Genomic DNA, 6,473 nt, shown 5'->3' with positions numbered 1-6,473 from the left:
TATGACAAGAACCATATGCAGAATGAGATTTAACCACTGTCTTACACCATCATATCGCTCATTTACCAGAACAACGTGATATCACAAAAAGTATAATTTTACAGGAGAGCATTTTTTAAGTTTCAAAAAATCATAAACTGGTAATGACTAAATTAATTTGCTTGAAATTGTAATTGGAGTATAGATTAACTATTAACTTTGAATAAAGCCAGTCATTTTATCTAGATTTTGTCATTATAGTTGTAGAATTAAAACATGCAAAAAAAAAGAAACACATATATCACATTCTTTCTGAAAATATAGAAAGCAAGTAATGCAATAAATTAATTTGTAACATTGTAGATGATAAAATTTTCTGGTTTTTGGTAACTTAAATAAATAAAACAGGTGGTTTTTATTCAAATGTTTATTGGAAGTTATAAAATATCTTAGAATAAATTGTGATAACGATCATTCATGTATATGCTTTGAAAACCAGAAGTAAAAAATGCTGTAAATGAACATTAAGTAAAAATAATAGTATTATATATACTAGTATAGTACTATAGAATTAGTAATAAAACAAATAATCACTTTACAAAACAGTTGTTGTGATAAGTTTATTGTTAACGTATTATACAATCTAATAGACTACTTATCCTCAGAAAGTATAGTCAGAATTACTCAATCGGACTAAAAATGTAAATGATAGTATAATAATTAAAATGTGAAACTTAACATTCATGGCACTTATGCAGACTGAAATGTGTCGGAATTTATTGCTGACGCATAAAACATACATTCTTAAAAATTATAAAGCTTCGTAAAAAGGTCTGTGATATCTTGGAATGAGATTCTTCTTAATCAAATCCATTAGATCTGCTTTTTTCCTGTCAGCTAAACCAGGTTTCTGTGAATATGCGTTAGTCAATTCTATATTAATGTTTTTCTTTTTTTTATCACTATTGCCTTTCGAAACTCTTCATCAGCATATGAATATTTAAAAGATGTGCCCGAATGATCATCCTTTTCGAACTTAATAACCTTAATTTTTGACAGTTTGACAGGGTTGTTATCCATATCTTTTGTTAAAGTTAAATTCATTTGATTACATAAGTTTTTCCAATCATAAAAATCTTCGTAACACATTTCGTTGACATGAAACGGAGTACTTTTTTCCTCGCTGCTTTATGGCTCCTATAAAAGCATCAGGGGTATACATTTGTCCTGATCTTAACTGTCTCTTTATCTTCTTTGTAATTTGAGAATGTACCGAGTCTCCCTCATTTTCTGTATGTCCTTTAATTGATTATTTGTGTGTTATGGACCTAAGATTATGAAAATGCTGTACAGCGTACAAGTAAAGGGCAAACATAAATTTGTTTTTCTGTTGACCTGCTCAGTTGTCTGAATAAAAAACAACATCGAGATCTTTGGCGGTTTTTGAAATATTCATTAGATATTTGAATACGCATGTCCCAATTTCAATTGAATATTTGTGTGTTATGTACCTAAGACTATGTAAATGTTGTACAGCGTACAAGTAAAGGGCAAACATAAATTTGTTTTTCTGTTGACCTGCGCAGTTGTCTGAATAAAAAACAACATCGAGATCTTTGGCGGTTTTTGAAATATTCATTAGATATTTGAATGCGCATGTCCCAATTTCATTAACACCCCTATTAGCATTCGTTTCGTCTCAGACATAACATTCAACTACATTATGTTCAATGTTGTATATTGTGAGGTTGAGTTCATTCAGTTTTGATTTGTAATAGAATACTGAAACGTCGCGCGTCGCCTTTAGAACACTAAAAGACAGCTTGAAGGTCATAGATAGCAACAATAACATTCTCGTCATTTTTATCTTTGTTCTTTTCAATGCGTGATAACTCCTTTTCCTTCAAGTGTTTCTTATATTTTACTTTTCTTGTTTCATTTTCTTCTGTTGTAGTGTTTTTATATGCTTCGCACTCCTCACATAAATCTTTTTTCGGTACAAAAATGAAATATTAAAATCTTGTGTGAATATACGATAGAACATGATATAGGTTGCAAAAGAAAGGTTTTTCTTCTTACATTCTTCTACGTAATCCCTGTGTATTGCTGTGTAATACTTTCGGTATTGCTTTTATGAACTCTCTAATTCCATTCCTTATGTTTGCATCTAACTTGCTATGATTTTCATGGCACCCACGTTGATCCTTCGTGGAAGAAATATTAGTATTAGTATAGTTTTATTCTTTTTTTCTAAAGCTGTTTTTATTGGACGGTTGATAATACTGAATGTGTTTTTAAAAAAGGTTTTGCATACTCTGGTTTTCACCCCAGACACAGTTAAAAAATAAGCATTGTTATTTTCACGCTTTGTAGCAACACATCCCTGAGCATCAACTTTGACATAACGATGTTTTGGGACAACTGTTTCGACGTTGTTCGCTAAGAAAGTCCATTATTTTTCAATGTCCCCCAGAGCCCAGTATTGTGCTAAAAGTTGTTGCCGCTGACTCTCTGTGATATTTACTTGACATTTGCATGTACAGGTATCTTTGCATGGTGGCTTTAAAGAGCGTTCCGAAACAATTTTACCGGATTTTGGGGATTGGTATGCTTTTCCACTATTTCTTAATTTTTTCACAACATTTTTCTTCCGTTCACTTTCCTGTCTTATTCTCTTCTTTCCTTTTTTCATTGGTGTTTCATCAGTCACTGGCAACTCAAGCTGCGTAGTAATTACACTTTCCTCTGCATTAGTTGGAAGTACATTTAAGATGTCCTGTAAGGTTTTATCTTGGTAAGTATCTTGGTTAGGTTAGGTTAGTGTTAGGGAGCACCGATGGGTTCCCCACTGTCACCAGTAATAGCGAACTTGTTTATGAAGGAAATAGAACAGCGGGCAATAGAAACAGCTGAATACAAACCCAAACTGTGGCTTAGATACGTGGATGACACTTTTATCATCTGGACCCACGGAGAAGAAAAACTAAAGGCCTTTTTAGAACACATCAACAATATCCACCATAAAATTCAGTTTACCATGGAACTGGAAGAAAACGATCAAATTCCATTCTTAGATGTGTTAATAATAAAGAAACAAGACGGACGCATAGGCCATACAGTGTATCGGAAACCGACACATACCGATAGATATCTAAATGCTGCTTCACACCACCATCCTGCACAATTGCATTCAGTCATCAAAACCTTGATAACAAGATCCGAAAGACTGACAGACCAAGAACATCAAAATGAGGAAATGCATAACGTGAAAACAGCGTTAAGAAAAAAACGGCTTCTCAACATACAACATCGAAAAAGCTCAAAATGCTCGAAGAAGGGATAAGGACCCTACAGAACACAATAAACCGATCGGCAAAACTATTCTGCCATATGTGAAGGGTACGACAGAGAAAATAGGGAGAGTGCTGAGAAAACACAACATAGAACCTGTTAGTGTCAATAGTAATCGATGTAGAAGGAGGAATTTCTTTATACTTTGTTGAATATAGAATGTTGTCACAGCAGTTTCCGATATCATCATCAAAACTTTATTGGTATCGACTCTGTATCGTTGCTTGAATTCACTATCACTGTAGTGTGTCATAGGATTCATCCTGGTTCTGTGATTAACCCTGGGGACGACATTTTCCTCCTCGCTCGACAATGAAAGGTCAGAAATATCAGAGATGTCCATGTTCTGCAAGTTAAATAAATATCTTATTAGATATTATATTTACAACTATTTGGTCCAGAAAAAAGTCTTATTTTTATTGAATAATATGACTTACCTTATTTACAGATCTATTTTGTAACAAAGTTTTCTGGGTAATTGTTACTTACACTATATATTTAATTTTAAAAATCTAAATTATAATTAACTAATAATTATGATTAAAAACTAAAAAACTATACTTATATATAACTTATATATAACTCTATTTAATATCTAAAAAACTATTTAATAACTAAAAACAACTCTTTATAAAAATTAACAGCCCTTTAATCAACCAATATCCTCAAATTAGGTGACAGTTCCTTTTAGTCGCCGTGTGACATGCGAAATTGGTTAATCAGCGTTTCGGAAACTCAAAACACTTACGATCGGCTGTTAACTAACGGTTAATCGTTTGTTAAATCATATGATCGACTGTTATTGAACTCCAGTTTAACTGGTGTTATTGAAACTAAAAATGCATTTGATCAACGATTAACCATTGATTACATAATTTTTGAGATGATCATCCTTTCGGAAACCGGCTGTTATTCTCTTGGGTTGAGTTATTGTTCTAAGTTTTATAGTCTACTTTTAATTTTTTATAATGATTTTTTTTACCTAACCTCGACGTTACTCTCCACGTGTATTAGTATTTTAATTTTGAATATTTCATCTATTTGTAATGTAGGCCTCTTTAGGACGGTGGGACATAATATAACATAAAGCTACTTACGATAGGTTTTATTAAAGCTTTATACGGATATCTAAATTAACATTATTGTTCTTGATCACATGGAGTCCCCAACCTAAGTGTGTTGTCAATGTCTGGTTGTCATGTCACCGCTGTCACTTGTGGTTCCGTTTACCAAGTGCAACGTTGCCAAGTATATGCGTACATGAGAACCATACATAACACTATTGATATGCTTTTAGTAATCAGATATTTAACTATTGGAGAAAAGGCAGGCGGCTTGAGATTGAGTTGTTTAGTTCGTTCTTGAGAATCTTTAACCACCTTGTCTTCTCTTGGGTTGTTGAATGGACTGTATTATTTGGAGTTATTGAATGGACTGTATTATTGTCAGTTTTTTTTAGTACGTAAAGATAAGAGTAACACAATATAAACTTTTATTTCTTTACTTTTCTAATGACAGACTTTTTTCTTATATTTTTTTATTTTTGTTAATAAATAAACTCATTAGCAACGCAGAACTCGATCTGTGACATTAATAAATTCACGTCACACAATAAAATATATAAAACCCGAAGAAAGATTTTATTGCACTAACACTTTGAAATTTACAGGGTTGGAAACAAATCAGTTTTCAACCAACTATTCTTCTCATCTAAATTTCATTTAATTTATTCTTGTCATCTGCTACTCTTTGGATTAAAGAATGGCAGACTGGCACACGTTGGTTTATCTTCTTGATTGTTGATATGTGTTTTACTGTTCTAGTTTTTGGGATAAAGATCAACCTTTCTCCCTTCGGGAGCTTCAAGCCATCCTCATCACCGGTGATGGAACTACAAAGGCAGGACTTCATGGATGCATCGCAACTAGACAGCAGCACCCAACATCTAAGTACGACACCACCAAGACCGCAGCTGCACTCACCTAGGGCCACAACATCAGCCCAGGTCAAGAGAAGTCCACAGCAATACCATTCAACATCAAGAAGTTACCATCAGATACCAAAAGCCATAAGTATAATCCAGAATTGTTAGTTTTTGGCAAGAATTTGAATATATTTGTTAATGCATTTTACAAGTCATATTTTTATTATATTTTTATGAACAATAAACATGATAAGTTGAACATAATGTTTTGTTTGCTTCCATTCCGAATTTTCGTAGTTCATTTCTAAGATTAGGACAAGACGAACACACATCTTGAGAGACTGAGCTAAGCTAAGGGTGTAGCGATGGCTATCTTGGATGATTGACGTAATATTTTCGAATATTATTTCAATTAGCTGGGATAGTCCATCGCTTATTTCGTTTCACTGGCGCCCAACGTGGGGCTTCTTTTACATTTTCTGGCTTTAAAATATCTCGTTTAACTTTTGGTTTTTATCTTAGGTTGTTGTATTTTAACTTAAAAGCACAGCCACTGCTTTTAAATTTTTATTTGAACGTTTAGTTTTGTACTTCAACTTGTAGCTTTGTGGACATTATCTTATATCTATATCTTGAATAAACTTGTTTTGCTATAGTATCCTGTGTTGACTGAATAAATTGCTTGGTTTTGATTGGTTAAATAACTATTTTGGATTAATAATAAATTAAATTAAAATTAAAAATTTAAATATCTTGATTTTAACGATTTCACATATTTTTACAAGTCCGTAGTAGCATTAAAAGTGAATCACTACCTCGAATTAATAGGTTTTTGCAATTTCAGATTTATCGGGAGTTGTAGCAGTACATTTCATCGGATTTCACGACTGGACCAAGCAAATGAACATTACTGGTATAGGTATGCAGTCAACATTAACTTGAGGACAGAGAGTAAGTTAAACTTTATCTACTTACATTTTATCTCATTCTCGTGTTTATCTCCCAGTTGTTTATAATGGCATCCTTTAAGGTAGAACATCTGTTAACTCCTGAACTAGACTATGAATTGAAAATTCGTCAGTTAACTTATCCATCTTTAACGACGGATGATACTAAAATGGTCGTGTTGAGGTGCGTTGAAAAAAGCTTCAGCAATTCGGAATTTGCTGTTCTGTCAGCTTCCCATCTTAATTTTCTTGATGTGGTCCGTGAAATAGAA

The sequence above is a fragment of the Diabrotica virgifera genome, chromosome 9 (assembly GCF_917563875.1).
Source record: "Diabrotica virgifera virgifera chromosome 9, PGI_DIABVI_V3a".
In the NCBI taxonomy this organism is placed as follows: Eukaryota; Metazoa; Arthropoda; class Insecta; order Coleoptera; family Chrysomelidae; genus Diabrotica; species Diabrotica virgifera.
The sequence above is the reverse complement of the archived record's forward strand: the minus strand, read 5'-3'. Positions refer to the sequence as shown.